Source organism: Trachinotus anak, unplaced genomic scaffold (assembly GCF_046630095.1).
Source record: "Trachinotus anak isolate AG129_WGS33_773 ecotype Australia unplaced genomic scaffold, CSIRO_AGI_Tana_v1 ptg000021l, whole genome shotgun sequence".
NCBI lineage: Eukaryota > Metazoa > Chordata > Actinopteri > Carangiformes > Carangidae > Trachinotus > Trachinotus anak.
The window spans coordinates 11,049,503-11,070,317 of NW_027273872.1; the positions used below are offsets into that span (position 1 = coordinate 11,049,503).

General features: G+C 41.3%; 1 long non-coding RNA gene across 1 annotated transcript; it reads right to left on the minus strand.

Annotated features, from left to right (window-relative positions):
- Positions 1-6,714: 6,714 nt before the first annotated feature.
- On the minus strand, positions 6,715-10,262 carry LOC139637850 (uncharacterized). Its single transcript, XR_011694698.1, has 3 exons — positions 9,954-10,262; positions 7,618-7,665; positions 6,715-7,137 (listed from the first exon to the last, which is right to left on the minus strand). It is a non-coding gene; the product is annotated as an uncharacterized lncRNA (long non-coding RNA).
- Between the last annotated feature and the right edge of the window lie 10,553 nt (positions 10,263-20,815).

The window sequence follows — 20,815 nt, forward strand, 5'->3', positions numbered from 1 at the left end:
GAAGAGGAAGACTGGTAGCATTAATTACAATTAATTTAAACAATGCAGGATTTTACATCAGCCTTGCAACTGTTACATGTGGAAGGAAATGCTTTCAGTATGTTTGTTACAAAACACACAACATACACCATTTAAGACTGAAATAAGCACTACTCATTCTTTTCATTGAGACCACTAAAAAAGGCCCAACTCCCTCTGAATCCAGTGGCACATCACAACTTGTATTGATGAAGTTCCAGTATCAATAACTGACTTAGATCCAGATCTTCTGTAAACGTGTTTTGTTTGCTCCTTGTCCCTCTTGGCCCACAGAATCCATGACTCACCAGAATGTATGTATATTTCCTTGTGTATAACAGGAGTCGTTAATGCCCTCATGCTGTTGTCTCATGTCTTCACATTCAAATGAGGAGTAAAACACGAGCCAGCGGTGGCTGTGTCATCATCAAATGAGGCAGAAAAGCCCCGCCACAGCGATTCACAGCCATGAGACGATGCATCACCTGCTCCCAATCTGTAACGCTTCATAAAAAACATACATGTGCCAGCGGCCCGAGCCCGAGATGATCAGCACCTTCCAAAGCTTTACAGGACGGGTTCTGCTGTTTATGATCTCAACTGTGATGACATTTTCTAATGTGTGTTGGAGTTTAACCTGCGGTCCCTGTGGTAATATACTGTACAGTAAACATAACAGGAATAATACATTTTGTTTTCTGATGCATGAAACCTACAGGACAAATTTTGACTTACAAATCAAAGCCTGCATAGCTCTGATTTATCATGTATATATATATATATATATATATATATATATATATATATATATATATATATATATATATATATATATAATAATTTCACACCAATGTCACACCAACATCAATTTAATATTGATGCAAATTGTTTGTTCTGAGCTTTTGGAAAAAAGATCAAGTTGTTACTTAAATCTAAAGCTTAATCCTCTGTGAAGAGGCTGGCTGGGCTGTACACCTAGGCTCAGCTCCTCTATAAGCTAGTCTCAGCATGCACAAGTCATACTAGAATTTTATATATTGTCTGCAGTGTTTTTATATATTACATGTTTTATACCTTGTGTTTTTTGTCTTAGTGTGGTTTTTATCTTGGACTTTTACTTTGTAATCCTGACCTTTTGTGACTTCCTGCTGCTGGGCAACTAATTATGGATTGTCTGCACCTATAAGTGTCTTTTGAAAAACAAGGCACTGCTCAATGAGTGAGTCATGGTGAAGGAAGTGGACGGAAAGACGCCAGGAAAAATAGGGCCGCGGCTGAATAAAATGGCTTGTTGTGGAAAAACCTGACTGGTCCTGACCAGCACATTAACCCCATGGGTTTTGGAAGGACATATTCAACTATCATGTTTGTCCACATACATCTTGGCACATCGTGTAAACAGTATTGTTTTTAATGATTTCAGTGGGTGAATAGGTTCCAGTTACAGAGCCTGAATATCACATTCTGGAGTGTGACAGAAGCTGACAGCGCAGTCGCCTTCGTGGGCGTCCTTGGAGGCCAAAAACCTGTTTGGCCTGTAGAGCAGCTCTGTAAACTGACAGAGAGAGAGAGGTACATCTGACACCACCGGGCTGACCATGCGTGACGCTCACACTGTTCATATTGCCAGGGAGAGAATAATTGGACAAAGTCTTCATGTAAATTTCCCCAGGCCACAGAATTTAAGGTGGGATCTGTGCATTCATGCAGATGACAAGTTGAGCTCCCAGTTCCTCTGGACTCCCTCTGAATAATCTGAAGGAGAAAGAGGCGACACTGGAAAACTGGCCAAAGAAAGGGGATGGTGACAGGAATTAAAGAGCCACATGTTCAGCTGAAAGAAAACAACAAACAGACGGCTTTAGAGGAACTGCAGCTCCGAGACAAGCATGTCAAACCAAATCCATGTTCAGCCAATAAAAATCAGACGTGTCCCGATGTCTGCGACGGGCTGACAGGCAGAACAGAGACGAAAGTAGCTGGAGAGGAAAAGATGAAGGAGTTGTTGAATTAGATATGCAACAGAAATGAAAGAGAATAATTAGGCAATCATCAAAAAGGGCACAATTTGTTAAAATTCTCAACACTAATGAAAAAAAAGGGTGATTGAAGCTGATTGTTTTGAGAGCCATGACAGCAGCGAGACACAGGAAGATGAGAGGAAAATGGGAGATGGCAATGTTTGTGATGCTTCCGCAGAGACTGGGGTGTTTGCTGTTGATAATCCGCTCTGTCAGAACACTCCCATCCACAAAAGAGGCTGATTTTGAAAGTGAAACCGGTTCAAAGCTTTTATTCTCTTAAGCGCTCCTTGGAGACAACGGCCAGCGCAGCATTAGTAAAAAACCAAAGAGGTACAGCTGTCTGATTGTGTAACGTACACACACCTGTTAGACTAAAGGATAATTCTGGTTTATTACATCCTGGCTCTTATTTTCATCGTTTTGTCCGTCATGTCTACTCACCATGTTAATAGCTGACATCTGGCATCACACAAAAGACGAGTGAAATGATGAGTCAATACGTGAGCAACCAGATGACAACTGCGTGAATAGAATAAAATATTTTTTAGAATTTTTAATAGAAGTCATGGACAAAACTTCAAAAACAAGGAGCATCTTAAAATAAACCAGAATTATCCTTTGATGCTATAATTGTGGATATATCATCAATATCTAGAATTATTTAATTATGATGCAAAGATTAGAAACGTCTGAATATACACACACATCACATGTACAGGTGGGTGTGTGAACCACAGCTGAAATAAATCCAGTTTTTTTTGCACAACTCTTCGTCTACATGTGGTTTATTCTCCCAAATGTTTTTAGCAAAATCAGTTCTACACAACTTTCATGTTGCAACTGATTGAAATACTATGTTTGTGTGTGTATGTGTGTGTGTGTGTGTTTTATATAAACGCACACCCATTAATACTCATATAGGAATGGTCCACCAAAGAATAGATTTTAATGCAGAGCGTCACCGTTATGTTTGATAATATATATATTTCATCCATCACTATTCTACAAATTGAACTGTGTGTTTATTTTCGTAACCGTGACAACAGGGTTCCTTTAACCTTAAGGGAGTTATTTTAACCCAAACTATAATGCTTTTCTAAATCCAACCATATTGTTTCTGTGCCTAAACCAAACCAAACCATGATCGTTCAACAACCTTTAAGGGGCTGTTTGTAAGTTCTTGCGGCCACTGAATGTGGTTTCACTTGACAAGAGCTTCAGCCATTATTGCATTTAAAAGACAAGCGCTTATAATATGCCCCCTGAGCAGCGCTGCATATTCAGGGCAGATTGGAGGTTGCAGTGAGTCGCTAATGGAAAGTGACGAGACAGGCCAGGGCTAGCCAGTTAGCATGCTAACTACAGTAGAAGAAAATGCGTGTTAGTGACAAGAGTTAACATTGGGTTAACATCTGGAGACACCTCTTGGTGAGTAAAGGAATGACCTTTGATGCTGAACTCGCAACTTTTCTTCTAGACGGTAAAGTAAAGTAAGTAAACAGCTGTTAATGCTAATGTTAGCTATGTAGCAATAGCAAAGCTTACAAATAGCTCCTTTAAAAGAGGCTCTGAGCCCCTCTTCACTGTTTACTGAGTGGTCAAATAAAAATATGGCAGATTTAAGGTTAACACTCAGAGAAACGGAAACTGAAACCTGGTTGGTGGGTTGGGGTCAAGGCATGGCTGAGAGTGGTGACCGTTTTGTTGTGACATCACAAAGTTATAGAAGTCCTGACGGCTCGTTTTAAGGCTCAGTTTCTGAATACAGACTATGTGCATTTCTCTGTGGAGTGAGTGCTTTGATACTTTCACATTTATTAATATAGAACCTAGAATTGCTTTATAATCAGAAAACACATGGACATCTACCTTTATACTTTATGGGACCTTTAATAGAGAACAAAGACAGACAGGCAGACAATAACAAACTAAGGAAAACAGAGAGCAAAGGCAGACACAGGTGGAAGAAAATGGGAGAGAAATAGGAGAAACAGGAGGAGGAGAGGAGGAAAAAAAACAACTGTGAGGTACAGTTGAAGAACAGAGAAGCTGAATCAAAGATGGAAGGAAGCTGTAAACACACAATCCCTTTAAACATTCATCACATTAAACACAACGAGGAGACAGCAGCCTCTAATAACACACAGAGCGTTGATTGATTGACTGAATGACAGAGTGATTACCTGTCCATTTCAGGTCGCAGCCTCATCCATTATGGCACCTTGTTAAGACGATAGTGCATTAAGCGTTTATTCAGAAATATGCTGGCACTTGTCCTCGTCTCCCTCGTGGCATGCCATTAGCGAGATGTGCGCTTGAGATCTTCTTTTGTCTCCTGGCAGAGAGTGGGGAGGGAGAGACAAAAGGAAGGCCAGACCGTTAAAGTTAAAGGCGCACGTTGTTCATTTTCCTCCAGTTTTCCTGCATCTTTGAAGGAGATGAAGGTGCGTTTCTCAAACAAGAAATGTCAGAACATTAGAAGCTCCGAGCAGCAGAATGCGTCAACTCATTAGGGCAACAACAACAAGAAATAAGACGGAATGGACATCCAACTTCCTTTTGACTGGAAGACTTGATTTGTTTGGAGCTTCTGCAGCACAAAAGCTTCAGTTAACTCAATTGATTTTTCAGATAAGCTCTACATCTGACAGTCAATCATGGGAAATAAAAGGAGCTGGCAAACAGCCAATCACGGGCATCAGTGTTAGTTAAAGCAAGATAATGGCGACTTCATGTCATTAACATCGCCTCACTCCAACGCTGAATCACACCACCACAACAACAACAAACAAAGCTGCAGACAACACTATCTGTAACAATCAACAACAGCCAGTGGAGAGAGAAAAATGGAAAATAATGCGAGGCAGATAAAATGAAATGAGGAGGATACGAGACACAACAGAGCAGCTGCTCGACTGCAAACAAACGGCTCGGTGCGTTAGGCGGGGAGGACGGAAGTAACGAGGACAGAATCAAAAGTTAATGCACGGACGAGAGCCGTGGGACACAATGCTAATTGGGGTTATAAATAATGCGTCAACATCCGAGAATTAAAGAAGCAAAAACAAGCCCAGAGAAAGTTTGCAAGAAAGTGTCAAACCCAGCTGGAACGCACTTGTTGTTCAGTGCTTTTGAACTTTCTGAACTTTTGAAATTAAAAGAGAGTTTTTTTGGCACACAGGTGGAGAACATGCAAAGTCCGCAGACAAAGGGCCCAGCTGCACCTACTTATGTTGAGGTAACAGTGCTAACCACTGCACCAGAAAGGTGTAGTACTGAAGGCGGAGCCAGCCTGCCAGTCAGCAGCTGTTAGGTGAAATGGGGGAATGTTGGGGTTCGTCAGCAAAACTTTCACTGTCACCTCTCCATCTTTACATATTCATGGGTGGGGTAATACCACTTTGATTATGGTAAAGGGAGCCAATTTTCCACTTAGTTTTACTTTATTTAAAAAGGCCTGCCCCCACTAAGAAATTTCACCCTCTCCTTTTGAGTGCTGTGCTCTATTTTACTGCTTCATTTCTTCTTTATGCCTCCCCGCCAGCAATAGCTAGGGCTGAAGGAATATTGTTTTCCTGTTCTCCGTCAGTCCGTCAGTCCGTCTGTCCCACTCGCGAGGACATGATTTCCCAGTAAAAGCTTGACAGAGCTTCTTCACATTTCATTTGAATCTTTGTCCGAACTGAAACTTGTGGGATCATTAACTAACACCTCAATGGCTCAAGAAACAAAGACAGACTTATGCAATCCCATCAAGCTTGACCACATATTCACACACTGTAGCACTGTTCCACAGACAGATTTTGGTGGTCAAGCCTCCTTTCGTTTGTCTGTCTCACAAACTTTGATCTTTACTTTCTATGAAGCACAACAATCTAACTTCTTGTTTGGTGCAGTTCTGGATTCTACATTGCTCCACATGAAGCCAGGAGAAGATAGCAACATGATGCGTGTGCGTTCCTCCACCTGCTCTCCCTGTGTTTGTGGGTGTGTGTGTGTTACCATGGGGAGTTTTGTTTCAGCTGCTCATCCGTCAATCCCTGAAGAGTGGAGGCATTAACGCCAAAACACAACGACTGTATTTCCCTCATCTTCTTCCTGCTTCTTAAACTCTACAGCTGTGTGTTTGTGTGTGTGTGTCTGTGTGTGCGATGTGTGTGTATGTGTGTGAGAAAGACTCATTGTAGGTGTGTGTTCTTTTCTTGTCTTCTACCTTCCAAGGGGGAAATTGACATATTTCATTTCAGCCAAAATATTCTCCCCCCAAAAAAACACTTTAATGCACCTGCTGTGATCATTTTGTGTTTTCTCTCTGAGGACTTCCTGTTTCTGGAAGCCCGCCTCGACACGCTGCGTAATTCAGAGCCAGCTTCACACTAGTGTATATTTTCTTCCTTTCTTTCTTTCTTCCTTTTTTTTTTAAGATCAATCATGTTTTACGTTGTACGAGACTGGAGGAAACAGATGAGGTGTACAGATGGATAGGGACTCAAGGAAGAGAGGGAGCGGGGAGCCTGAGTCACTGAGTGGCAACCTTCATGTAAACATGGGAAAAAGAAAGCGAGGGATTACAGAGGGAAGTCAAAAAGCAGCGAGGGGATGTAGTGAATGGAGAGAAAAGAGAGAGAGAAGAAACAGGACAGACAGGAAGTAAAAGAGGTGAGAAAGATTACGTGAAGAGGAACAGAGTGACAAAGGCAGAGGTAGGAAGGGTGGGAATACACTAACAGGAAAGAGGAGGAGAAACAGAAATAGACTGAGTGTGAGAAATGGAGGGATCAAAGAGTAAAATATATGTAGGGAAATATACTCCAGAGGGAAAAGGAGGTGTAAATGAATGAATACAGACACCTTTTCAAACTTTCATCATGAAGTCAGTTTTTTTTTTTGAGTGATTTATCTTTTTTTATTTTATTGTGTTTGAAACCTGTGAACACTTTAAGTTGAATTAAATTTTACTATTCATTAGTCTTCTAGGTTCACGGGGGGCTGGAGCCAATCCCAGCTGATATAGGGCAGGGGCAGGGTACACCCTGGACAGGACGTCGGTCTATCACAGTGCTGACACCTACGGTGGCCCTGAGAGCTCAATACACTGCAAATAGAAAAACAGAAACAATTCAATCAACTTGAGAACGTGTGCTGCAAATACACAGAATACATTGGACGTGTTTCCAGGGGACACTAAAAAGTGTCGAACCCAGCTGGAACGCACTTGTTGTTCAGTGCTTTTGAACTTTCTGAACTTTTGAAATTAAAAGAGAGTTTTTTTGGCACACAGGTGGAGAACATGCAAAGTCTGCAGAAAAAGGCCCCAGCTGCACCTACTTATGTTGAGGTAACAGTGCTAACCACTGCACCACTATGCTGTGGACTAAATCAAAAGAAAACCACAGGACATAAAACATGTAATTCTACATCATAAGATACAAACTTTATGAGATTTTATGAAAACATAAGACAGGATTTTTTTTTGTCTGTGATAGTTGCTATTGGCCTCTTTATTAAATCTGAGGCTGAACTCAGCTGTTTCGACCAATTTCGTCCTTGTTCACTCACCACACTTGCTGTTTACCTGCACATCTGCATTCTGCTCCACCTCATCTCTTCTTCCTCCACACTACTGTTGATAAAAAGAGGAAGACTCTGGTGTGATTTTTGCTTATTATTATGGATCTATTAATATACAAGCACGGCTGTGAATCATAGTTGGAGCATGTCCAGCAGAGCGGAATGATATTAAAAAGAAACAAACTGCAAATGGTAAATGAAGCTTTGATCTCTGACCTGGAGGACGAGGGGAAACGGTTTGACGGTGACTGTGCTGGATGAACAAGGTTTTGAAATGTCTCCTGCTGGGTTCAAAATGTTATCAGTTGGATTCAAAATGTTACCTGTTGGGTGTAAAATGTTCCCCGTTAAGGTGCAAAATGTTAATCTATTAGGTTCAGAATTATATCTGCTTTTTCAGAGCTCTTATCTCTCGGGTGCAAAATGTTTCCTTTTTACAGTCCATTAAAACGCTTAACACATGCAAGGGATAAATGTGCATCTTCAGCTATTCAACGTGTGTTTGAGTGGGGTCAACGACCTTTAAATTACTTTTACAGATTATAATATTCACGTCCTGTATTTTGATGAGGTGGAAATTATCCTGCACGTCTGTCAAAAGATTGAAGGTGAGATCAGATCACTGGTCATCACATCCTGCAGGTTCAGCCAAGCCTAATTAAACTCTAACACAGATTTTCAAACATAAAGCAGCAGGTTGTCTGAACACACACACACACAAACACACACACACTAATGTGTGCCTGTGAATGTCTCTGTGTGTATGTGTGTGTGTGTGTGTTTGAGTAGTCACAGACAGCTGTTAATGCAGATTATTGCCACTATGAAGCACCGACAGCACTGCTGCACTGCAGGTGCCAACAGATGATACGTTTCCTGACCCGCTGAGAGCTGCTGTTCTGAGAAGCATCACAACTGCAGCAGGGTCGACTGGAGCTGGACTGGAAACTGCGGACGTGCTGGTTAATGTTGGTGTTAGTGTGTTTGTGGTCTTAATGCTGATTGACTCCTGGTTTGGAATGAATGGAGAGTGAAGGAGTAAAAGATGGATTCTCTCTCTCTCTGTGTGTGTGTGTGTGTGTGTGTGTGTGTGTAAATGAATGTTTTTAATTTTCTCTCCTGCTTAGCCAGCAGTCAAAGCTGCTGCCTGTTTGAATACATTGTGATGGATGAGGGCCCCCTACACACACACTCACACGTCTGTACTATACTTGTGAGGACATGACTCCCATGACTCTTTGTGTAACTTCAAACATCAGGACTAGAAGCTAAATCAATTTTTTCTACAACTGATTCTAATCTGAACCTTTAAAGCAAAGCTTCAAACTCCAAAAGCCTCTTGAGGAAGTAAGGAACAGACCATAGAGTGGAAATAAAGATGAACGTAGCTTCTGTGACGCCACCCATACATTTCTTTAGAGCGGTTTTGAAGCTCAGAGTGAACTGCTCTGTCGTCGCGATCTTGGGACTCCACCTAACTCCCTGCTAATCTAAAAAATGAGAATTTGGTGGGGTTTGTGTGTGGAGCCAAGACTTAGGTGCAGGTCAGTTTGTACATACGCTCACCCAACTGTCACTCAAAGTGACCACGCCTTCAATAATGCATAACTTTAAGCCTTAATAAAATGTTAACAGGTGAGTTATATAAAAATTATAACTACAGTTATCACAAAGGAGGAGATTAGCTATATGTTATTCTTTAGCTGCTAAATGCTCCACTACTGTCTCCTTACCGCTGGTTAAAAACCTGCTAACATTCGGCTTTTGCAAATGAAAACGGCCACAATTGACATTCACTTCCAGGTCAAATGACTCTGCAGTAGATGTGGGTATTCATTGGCTCCAATCAGCACTGATGTAAACACAACACTTGGGTGAACACGCAAGTTTTTGCCCATTTTCCGTCTGATAAAAGAGTGAGCTGCAGCCCCAAATTAAGTTTTAAAAACACACAGTCACCGATGGAAGCATCTCATATGGAGGCCCCCCACACTTACAATGACACTCCCATGTCTGTGTGTGTGCTCTGTAACTGCATGTGATGACCTTGCTTCTTGCCATTGTGTGTGCTTCCTCAGTCCAAACTGAAAGGCAAACTCGGCTGCCAGTGTAAAAGGCGTTAATAGCCTTTTTGTTCAGCTGGTTTACCCCTGTGAAGCTGCAGGTTTAGCTGATAATTCTGCGGAGGTTAATCACCACCACAGACACATTGCATTGTTTTCACATTTCAAACACTGGCATTATACAAATATCAATTATACCGCATCAACAACAGAAGTACCCACAGGTTCTCACAAGTATAAAGAAAAAAAACACACACACACACACACATACACACACACTTGGGTGTAGCTGTCCATGGTGCTGAACTGAGAGAGGAACGACATGTCAGTGAGGAGGAGCAGGTCAAAGCAACGCCGATGATGACAGTAATGTCGCTGATGAAAACGACTATGATGATCATAATGAAGATGATGATGATGACGACGATGATGACCAGGTGACCGTAGAGATGATGATATGGTGATGGTCATAACTGCAGTGCTGATGACAATATTAAAGATGCAGACGAAGGTCACAATGAACATTTTAGAAAGATGAGATGATGATGATGGTTGATAATGATTTATTTATAGTTTTTTATTTCTTATTCTTAGTTTTTCTTTTCTTATTTAATGTTTCCTTAATTTAATCATTCTTTTTAAGGAACATAATATATTTATATATTTTTTGTTTGTTTATTAATCTTTTCTCTATGGAAAAAAAAACAAAAAACTTAATTAATTTTCTGTCTTTGGAAATAGAAAATAAAATATTCATACTTACCTTGATGCCAATTATAATGATGATGATGGAGGTCACGGTGAAGAACGTGACTATTATGATGATGAAGATGACCATCCTGAAGATAGAGAAGATGATGTTGATGATGATGATGCTTTTTGAAGCTGGTTTAAATTATGCCTTCGCCCGACAGTCAGGCCACTGTTTGTCTTCCTTTCTCCTCTCTCACAGTTTTATGTTTCCAGCTGACCTCTGATCGATTTCAGTTTGGCTTCCTGTCGATGCTCTTCCTCCTCCACATTCATCATATTTCGGATATTAAATTCTCTGCTCTGGTTTTATATTGCTCACCATCGAATCCATTTAGAGCCAACACTTAATATCAGCGGCTTATCAATTCTTAATGCGATCAAGGGTTTCAGCTGGAGAAACTGGAGAATGATGGTCGGAAATTCATCATCATCATCATCATCATCATCATCACCACCACCACTATCAGGGTTAAGCTCCCTAACCCTAAGCATTTCTCTCTTCTTCTAACCTTCATTTTACCTCTCGCCTCCTCCTGTTCTTCATCTCCTGCTTCCTTTTTTGTTTTTCCATCCTCCTCTTCCTTCTTTTCATTCCATCTCCTCTTCCTCTTCCGTAAATCCTACCACACCGTATTTCCTTCTTGTCCTCTACTACTCAAATAAGCTTGTTTACCTCCCCTGGAGAGTAGCTGAGAGCAGGGAGCTGCAGCTGAGGGGAGCAACAGAAAGTCTCCAACAGAATCAACAGAATGTACAGGAAGTCATAAACGAATAGCAAATAGGTCACTGATGTGCTGCCAGCATGGGCAGCTTGGGTGCAATGGACCGACAAGCTAATGGGGGGAATTCCTGCAGATCCAGGATGTCGAATTGGATTTCGAGGTGGATCTCTGTATTCTGTTAAGAGCAGCGAGACCACCTGCCACTGTGTCCCCCTTTGCCAACAGCAGTCCAGCCTTCCGCAGGCTCAATACGGTAGACAAAACTGGTTGGGGCTATCTTTTTATCACCCTGGGGGGATCCAGGGATCGGCCTGACCTGGGGCTGCCTCTGAAGCTCCCATTGGGATGGACCAAGGGATGTTGGTGTCGTTTTCCGCTGGTACTGTAGCTGAACATTTGGGGGAGTGAGCTGTGTCTAACCTGTCCTGGCCATTGCAGGTGGAGCTGAGGACACTGAATTGTTTAGCCTGGGCAGTAGCAACAGCCGAGAACTCCACCATAAGTTTATTCTTCTGTTTGAGTTTACCCCTTAATTTTGAAAAGGTACCATGGCAAAACTCACACAGGGCCATCAGGTTAGTAGCGGGTTTAAAACACAATCTGCCAGATAATCAGACTCTCTGAGGGACTACACATCAGTCTGTACGGCTGTGATTTAACATGAAACCCCAAGTTCAGTATAATTCTACAGTAGACACAAGCACAAGGGCCAATTTTGCCATAAGTAGTTATGTGCTAGATACCTACTGAAACTACACCTATGCCTTTGAACATAGTATCAAATGTGAGTAATGAATCCTGATCTCTCCTGTATCAGTTTGATGCTGAAAGTTGAGGAGCAGATGAACTTCCTTTCAGCTTTTGGAGGATCTGAAATCAGCTGCAAATATTTCATATAATCTCGTGTCAGTTTTGGACATCCTGGTGTTACAAAACATCAGCTAAACCCGGGGGTTAGTGGAGCAGCTGAACACGATCAGGTCAGGTTATCTGTGCTGAATCAGTCGACCCTCAGTGACACCTGGTGATCGATCCAGCCTCACTGTAAACGGGCCTGCTGTTTTCACTCGTGACCTCATTTCCGTCATCCCTCCTCCTCCACTTCATTGTCTTCCCCCCGTCCTCTACCCTCTTCTCTTACTGCATGTCACCATGCACCCCCACCCCTTCCTTCTCCCAATCCAGCAGCTAATTGATGAGGCGTTTCTTAAGAATACCGCACACACCCTTAAATACACAATTTCCAACACAAACACAAATGTACAGACTCACACAGAAGTAACAAACTCAGGCATTTTAATGGACACACACACACACACACACACACACACACACATCCATAGACCGAGTGCCCAATTACATATTGCTGGTCCATTTGAGCGCACACAACCTGAGGAATAATGATAAGTGTTTAAAGCAGCAGTGAGGATGCCTAAATACACTTTTTAAAAAAACACTCCTCATTCTGCATTTCCTGCCGCCACTGCCTGATAAGGAGCCGTAAATAAATAAATTAAATAAACACTCAATAACTATTTTTAACATTTTAAACAGTCTGATAGATCGGGCAGTGGAGAGAGATCTCCTCAGTCTGAAGAGGAATATCAATGAGCTAATATCCTCCTGACTGACACCTCCGTTAATTCAGCCGAGGCCCCTGTGGCTTCACTGGCATTGGCATGCCACACGATGATACTGCTGACAGGGAGTCAGCTTGAGGAAACACAAACAACAATACGGTGGCTTTGTTGTATCAGAGAAATAGGCAAAAAATAAAAAGTTAATAGATATGTTATGTGTGTGTGTGTGTGTGTGAAAACACTGAACAATGAAACAGCAGCAGACAAAAGTAGAAAAACAAATCAAAAGTAATAAGCTCCAGAGGAGAGGAGGCAGAAAACAAAAGTTTAAAGAGTTCTTGTATTCACAGAGGAAGCTGGGCTCACCTGTGCGATGAAGACAACTTTTCAGTGAGGCCTGGTCATGGCAGTATCTCATACCAAATCCAGCTGGGTTAGGGTTGTACCCAGAACCACAACCTTTAAGGGAACTGAGAGCGTCGCCTTCATGGAGCAAGCTGCTCCACCTCAGAGCAGAGTTTTAACAGAAGAAGATAGTGTGACCAAGTGGCCACCCACCCTGATGTCACCCATTGGTTCGTGAACTGCCATTTTGAAGCCTCGAGTTTGCAGTTTGGCCGTTGACATCTTTGTTTTTTGAAACCAGAAGAAACCACATTTGGACAAGAAGGTGGAGCTGAGGAGGAGTGAGGGGTGGATCTGATCTGCTCTGTACTCTATCCTGATTGTCAGGCAGGTCGCAGTGTGTGGTACAGTTTGTCAATCAAATGGTAGCCTCACCCTAATGCAAACCCTGCTTTATGGTCTGTTTTCATCAAAATGGGAACTTCATTTAAAAAATGAACATCATGTTGTTTTGAAGAAGATTTGAAACTAGTGATTGAGACCATAAGCTCATTAGGAAAACGTTTACTGAGGTAATAAATCAAGTGAGAAGTTGGGACATTTTCACATAGACTTCAATACAATCAGACTTCTTTTTGCAGCCAGTGGAGTTGCCCCCTGATGGTCATTAGATAGAATGCAGGTTTAAGGCAGCTTTGGCTTCACTTTTCAGACCCAGAGTCTGCATCCATTTTTATATGCAGTCTATGGGTGTGACACAACTATAATGCTACAGCTAAGCCTGCAGGATATGAGGAAAATCTGCAATGGGCGATGATAAAATTGTTTTTACAGCCTTACATTTTTTTTAATTCATCGTGTTTCAAGTCAGTCTTTTGCGATTCGTTTTTTGCACATGTTCATATCGCAATGACAATTTAAATATGATTTACTGGCTATCACTAGACACAGCCTCCTCTGCTTTAGACTCTCTAGCTCTTTGTTAGCTTAGCACAGCTGAACTGGTGTACCTCAGCAGCCAAGAAGAAGTAACAGGTAACAGTTTCACCAGTTTCACATTTCTGTACCAACATGGTGATGAGATATTTTCAAAGATGAGATGTTTTCCCAGTTGCCTAAATGCATCATTAAACACTCTTAATGGCCTGTGGTTTTATACATGCTGTCCCTCACCTGTCCACGTGAGGTCCTCATGGTCCCACGCCACTCATACCTGTCTGCACACCTGCTCTCCACTCATTCATCAGTCAGAGCGTCTGCAGGCAGCAGGTTTCTGTAGCTGCTGCAGACTCTCCTGTTTCCTCTCCAGTTTCTGACAGTTCATCTGTCGTCTTGCGTGACATCTGTTCGCCAGCTTCGACTCTCAAAACACACACAGGACAACACGCCGTTTTATACACAACTGATGAGTCTGTTTTTTGGGGTCTGCACACCTGACACTCTAAGAAATGTCTGTTAACTCCATGATTTTTATGACTTTACAGGAAATTTGTACTAATATGTATGAAAGTAAACATTTATATGAACAGTAGCTGATTGTTCAGAAGGAACACACAAAAGAACACAACACCCCTGTTTATTCTAATTATCATCGTCTTCTGCTGTTTACTGAGTCAGTTTTATCAAACCTCTCAACAGTTTGATAAATGACTGGTTGTGTTAGATGCAGGTGCATCTCTTTCTGATGTAACAGTCAGTGATGTTGAAAGCTGCTCCACAAACTCCCACACACACACACACACACCAACCTGAGTTACATAATGTGTTTATGTAACAGTGTTGAGTGTGATTTCCACTTGGTTTGATTTGATGATCCAAAAAATACTTGCAGTCAAACAGCGAATCAGGAAGCTTCCGAGTGACAGGGCAAGGAAGAAGGAAGAGATTTTAAAGAAGAGACGGGATTAGATCATAAACTGACTGACTGATGAGAGATGTGCGTTATGCATGAATTTTGAGCCATTCATGCTCATTTTTTTGGAGCAGCCCACCCTGGGCCTCAAAACCACTCTTCAGAAACCTATGGGTGACGTCATGGAGGTTATGTCCATCTTTATGTACGGTCTGTGGTTTTACAGCAGCATCTGCAGGTTTACGGCACCCAGCATGCGTCCCAGTGTCAAGTGCTGGCCATTCAAACAACACAACTCCTGGTGCTGCTGAATGTTACATTTTTAAGCTAACTGAGCTCCTCATGTCTGAAAACAAGAGGTCAAAATGTCAGCCACATCAGAAATTAATCTAAAATGACACTTCTAGTTTAAACATCCGACCAGTCTTTTGAAATGTCTTTGAGTGAATGACGAAGAAAGAAATCTTTCAAGTCAGGGTCAGACCATGAGGAAACAGCTGCAAAGTTCACATAAATAATACAATCATACAATCACATTCATTTTTTTCTTGGATTAAATTGAAACTAACCTCTGTCAGTGACTCTACAGTAGTTTACAGTAATGTGTCAGTGATTAGGGGCTGGTGATGGACAGGTAGAAGGAGGTTATACTGAAATAGAAAAGGTCAGAGCAGCTCATTAAAAAACAAGATGTTAATTTGAATCTGTGTGAACTGAACTTTGAGCTCCAGCTCATGTGAAGTGTGAAACACTGGCAGGTTGACACCTGATGTATGGGCTGTTCCGGGGCTTGATCTTATTGTTCTTATAAATACATCTCATCTCATTTAAATATGCTTCTATTTATTTTATTTTATTTTTTCATTGTTTTCTCTTTTGTTATAGTGTACTTGGAAGAAGCTGTGGGCAGTTTTCTTGTGAAATAATTGATAATTCCTGGCATTTCAAGATCTTCCACAAGAATCAAAAGTGGCTTTGTTTTAAGAGCTTTAAGTTTTTAAGTTTTACAAAAGTTTTTAAAAAGTTGGGAGCCACTGTTGTGCAGTAAGATGCTTAGATAATCTTTTATATTAACAATAATTAGAGTTATAAATAAATAAATATATGCCAGTAAAATAAAGTTAGAGGAAGAACAACATGTGACTGATTAACAGAGGAAACACTCCGCTCGATAGTTTGTGTGTAGACGCTTTATTTTGGTGGGTCCATCAAAGTACAAACTTTTAATACATTTTAATTCTTAAGGAACGTATTCATAATATCTGTTCCACTTTGTTTTGAATGTTTCTATTTTTCTGCATCAGTCTTCATGATGTTTATTTCTCCTGTTTTGTGAAGCACATTATGTTGCATCTAACATCTTGTACATTCACTGTAAATGAAGCTTCATTATTTTTACTGTTAAACTGATTAAAGTGGCTCCTGGGGACAAAATGTCGTGAGAGTTCATGACTTCTTAAAACAGAACCTGAGGTTGGACACAAATCGTACTGGATCTGGATCTGGTTCAGTAGCCTGAGTCTGTAAAACCCTGACGGGTCACATGACTGTAAAACTACATTACGTCAGTGCGGGTCATCACAAGTGTTGTGATAGTAAACACGGGAAAGAGAGGTTGTGTATCTGTGTGTGTCTGTTTATGCATGTGAGGCAGTGAGAGTGTGGCTGATGTATCAGTATGTACGTGAAAGAATGTGTATGTGTGCAGGACAGTGTGTGTGTGTGTGTGTGTGTGTGTGTGTGTTTGTGTTTGTGTGTGTAGCAGACAGTATGCAAGGACATGCATAAATCTGTGAATATCTGCTGTTGAATTTCTATGGCAACAATAAGATGGTGAGGGTGTGTGTATGTATACATGAGTGTGTTGTATGTGTTGTGTTTGTGTGTGTTTTGTGTGGCGGAGCGTCACGGAGCTAGGCTGCATTTCAGTGATAAGTGGTGATGAGTGAGCGCAGAGAGAGCGGGGGGGGGGGGGCTGGAGTGTGACATTCTGCCAGGGGCTTACTGGTGGGGGGAGGAACCCAGGCACCCATCTCAACCCCTCCACCCACTACCTCTCCTCCCCCACACCTCCACCCACCAACTCTCCATTTCTGAGTGGAAAAATGAGAGCTGCTGCACGGTGGTTGACTCTGCCTGATGCCTCGCAGCTCGCCACCGCTGCTGTCGCTCTCCTGCTCTAACAGCACAGAGGGGGGTTACAGAATCGAATCCGTCATCAGATACGCCTCCCGGTGCCGGAATTGAACAGCTCGCATCTTGCAGATTGCGAGAGTCTAACTAGCTGCTGCACGCGTGGCTGCGCTGCCACTAGATGGATCCACCATTTGGATTAAGGTGTTAACCAGCTTCCTGCTCCAACGCCGCCACCATCACTGCCACTGCCGAGCCGAGACGACAGGCCGGAGACTGGAGCAGCCAGGCGTGTTAGAGCTCTGGACCACCACCGCCGCCGCATGGATATGGGCTCAAACGGATGGCTGGGTGTCACTGCGGCTGATGAGATGGGCAGACTCCCCTGTGATCATAGCAGAACAGTGGAATGATTAATAATAATGACGATCATATGTTGATTCTCCAGTGGAGACTGATCCTTAAAAATAGAAACTAGAAAAACTTCTTTCCCAAGCTGTCTCTCAGCTCCTCTTCCTGTCTGGGTCAGTCTCATTGTTCTCATCAAACCACCTCTGATAAAGCCACTGTCCACCACCTGCAGATGCAATCAGAGACCAGCTGGTGAACATAGAGGAGCATCTAGTAGATAAAGAACCAGATATTTACCTCAGGAGCTGGTGGAGACCAAACAGAGCTAAAAGAGAGGGAATACTTGATTGAGATTGAGCTGTGTCTGCTGAATGTCTCAATATTTGTCATTTTAAGACTTGTGTTATATCCTTAATCCAATGGAATTTCATTATTCCCTGCAATAACCAAAAACAGCTAGAACATGACATCCTATTACATTATCATAACATCACCGTCACATACCATTTCGGCTTGGTGTACTGAGAGAGAAGCTGCTCTGACCGCGGCTCATTTCTTCCATTTTTGTTTCAGATGTTGTCCTTGGTGATGGAAACAATCAAGCTTTGAAGGCAAGATTAACAATGTCACCTTAATCCATGAAAATGGTGACAGAAAATGGTGATAAGTGTAAATGACATGGACACATCTGTACAGGTTGTTGTAAATTGAACAATCAATCATTGTTCAATGATGTGAAAAAAATTAGCTTCTCTTAGCAGCCGTTGCTCCCACTTCATTGTCAACTGAAAATTATGTAGGTGAGGTGAATGTGTCAGTTACTGCTGAGTACTTATAAATGGGCCATTTCATTGTGTCTTAACAGCTTCACCAGTGAGCTGAGGAGAAATTTGAGGGATCTGGAGGATCTCAAATAAACCATTTATGTCTTCAAGTGGAATTGAAATGGAGAACCTGGGCTTTCGTATGGGTCACTGTTCAACAAAGTATCTTTAAATTTTACTGAAGTTTTAATTACTTTCTTCATATCAGGGGTCAGCAGTCAAGGTGTGGAGGCTCAGATCTGAATAAAAGCAGCTCTGCCTTCACTTCTTCTCTGAGCTCTGAGTTTAAAAAGAAACTTTAGTTTCATCAGAAATGAACCCCCTGTGTCTGATTATCTGCCCGGCAGCGTGGAACTTCATTTCTTTAACCCTGATTTCTGCTGGGAAGCTTCACCGATTCCCTGCTACCTGCTGCAGACACACACATACACACACACACAAAAAAAGTCACACACTGGGAGCTTCCCAATACAACCAGTCTGAACTTCCATTGTCTGGATCAAACATGCAACTGTGGTGCTTTTCCTTTTCAAAAGTCATTGTTCTCATGGCTTTATTTGTCTGTATTTATTGTTTCTAACTTTTGTTAATGTTTAATCTCACCTGAACAGCAGCAACTCAATGAAATTCTCCTTTTGTTTTATTCACTTTTTAACAATCTTCAAAAGGCTCTTTTGAAAACATGTATTTCACTGCTTTTTCTTTCTCTTTTCCTTTTTTTACTGTTATCAATCACACCTGTTGTACCTGGTAGCAGTTGGTGGAGGAACATGTTTAATTTATCTGTTTCACTTACTTCACAACACTTTAAAAGCAGCTTCAAGGGTAAGGGAGAGTAGGGACTGTTGCAACAAAGGGACTGTTGCAACAAGTTTCATTTCTCCAGTCAGAAACTTGATACAGAAATAACATACTGCTCATGCACAGTGAGACCCTTCTCACACCAGGGAGACAGACACATTCAACATCTGCTGCTGCATTTATTGAAAAAACTTGTTTCGGAGAAATGACAGTAACTTTTTTTCATGAGCAGTATTTTTGTCAAACTGTCCTGACCTTTTTAATGAATTAATCCAAACGTACTTAATTTGAATCATTGATAGGGTGGAAAACAACAACAACAACAACAAAAACAATAGCAAATAGGCAAAAGAAAATGGGCAATATATGCAGCTAATTTCGTCCCTTAACAGAACAGATGCAACAATAATTGGTCATTTTAATATATAAGATATTTTGGGAATTATTTTGTTAGCCTCTCATGGTCTTATGATATACAGTATTTACCTTTTTATGTTCATCATAAGGAATGAAGTACACAAATTGTGTCTATTTTGACTCAACGTAGGCCTATGGTCTATGCAAAACAAAACTCAATAACTCTTCTTTGATAAATGGTAAATAATGCTGTAATACTAATAAAGCAAGAGCATTGTTTCTATACTCGTGTTAATCAGAAGCACAGAAGGTAGAAAAACGAGCCGCCTGTGACAGTGTAAAAGAGGATGCATATTTTCAGGACATTTTGCCTTTTGAGACAAAAAAACTAGTTAATAAGTATAATTTCATGTTGCAACCATCTCTTATCTGTGTTGCAACCGTCCTCACGGATGGGTTGAGTTGCAACATCTGAAATCTCCCATTCAAATAGTTATTGTGAATGATATGTAATCATCTTTAAATACACATATGACATAAGTAAATCTTATATGTAAACATTTGGTTGGTCTAGTCAAAACTGAAAGGGAGAAATGCAAAAAGTGTGCAACCATCACCAGTCTCCTCATACCTTTTGCAATAGGTAAATTACGCAGTTACTAAAAGGTTACTGGGTCACTCACTTTGATTTTAGTGGAATAATATTTTGTAATTTGACATGTATATTGTATTTCTGTGAAATCTTAAACCTTTTCCCATTCACATTATTATTAAACAACATTTTGATTAAGTGTCATTTTAGATTTGTCATGCCTGATGATTTTCTGCTTTTCTGTTTGGTCTTTCTATATTTATGAGGAGATTCGCTGACACAATGCTAGCTGTTTACCCTAAACCTAACTTAAACCTGATTCTAACCTGGACCCTAAAACCAAGTCCGCACACACACAAACCAAACACACACACACACACACACACACACACACACACACAAACAGGGGCCTTTCACTATTTTCTTATATTTCATGAACCTAATGGTAAATCTATTAACCGAGACTGTGTTAATAATTTTATGAAACCCCATTTGAAAAATTTAACGTGTGCTCCTTTTCCTCTCTTTAGTTCTATTTTCTATGACAGTCATTTGGTTTTGGTCGTTGCAGGAATCCACCTCAGCACTTTTGTCTGTGCTCCTCTCTGCCGTCAGTGTTTTAAGGTTTTCTGTCTGCTGCCGCTAAGGCCTTGCTTTAAATCTGGAGTGTTCCTGAGAGTAGTAATCATGGAGACACTGTGAAGGCCGCAAACACTAAAGCTCTCTTCATTTTCTCTCAAACAGTGGATGAATCTTGAACTGTAGCGAGGAGGCCAAGTGCTTTTCAGTGAAGCATTTTAAAAGGATGCTTTTTTAACTTTCAGCGTGG